This window comes from Microtus ochrogaster, chromosome 2 (genome assembly GCF_000317375.1).
Source record: "Microtus ochrogaster isolate Prairie Vole_2 chromosome 2, MicOch1.0, whole genome shotgun sequence".
NCBI classification, from domain to species: domain Eukaryota; kingdom Metazoa; phylum Chordata; class Mammalia; order Rodentia; family Cricetidae; genus Microtus; species Microtus ochrogaster.
Genome location: NC_022010.1, coordinates 19281699 through 19282209, shown reverse-complemented (window position 1 = coordinate 19282209; position 511 = coordinate 19281699). Strand labels below are relative to the sequence as shown.

The 511-nt window shown below is 58.1% G+C and overlaps 1 protein-coding gene across 1 annotated transcript in view; it reads right to left on the bottom strand.

Annotated features, from left to right (window-relative positions):
- The window catches only part of Adgrd1 (adhesion G protein-coupled receptor D1), a 116736-nt gene that overhangs the window by 24243 nt on the left and 91982 nt on the right, over window positions 1-511 (bottom strand). The gene's annotated exons all lie outside the window — the stretch shown is intronic.

Below are 511 nucleotides of genomic sequence, written 5' to 3'. Positions count from 1 at the left end.
CCACCTGATCCCATCTCCACCTGATCCCATCCCATCACCACCTGATCCCATCTCCACCTGATCCCATCCCACCCCTACCTGATCCCATCAGATCTCTACCTGATCCCATCCCATCCCCACCTGATCCCATCCCATCCACACCTGATCCCATCTCCACCAGATCCCATCCCATCCCCACCTGAATTCATCCCATCTCCACCTGATCCCATCCCATCTCCACCGGATCCCATCCCATCCCCACCTGATCCCATCCCATCTCCACCTGATCCCATCCCATCTCCACCGGATCCCATCCCATCCCCACCTGATCCCATCCCATCTCCACCTGATCCCATCCCATCCCCACCTGATCCCATCCCATCCCTACCTGATCCCATCCCATCTCCACCGGATCCCATCCCATCTCCACCAGATCCCATCCCATCCCCACCTGATCCCATCCCATCTCCACCTGAACCCATCCCATCCCATCCCTACCTGATCCCATCAGATCTCTACCTGATCCCATCCC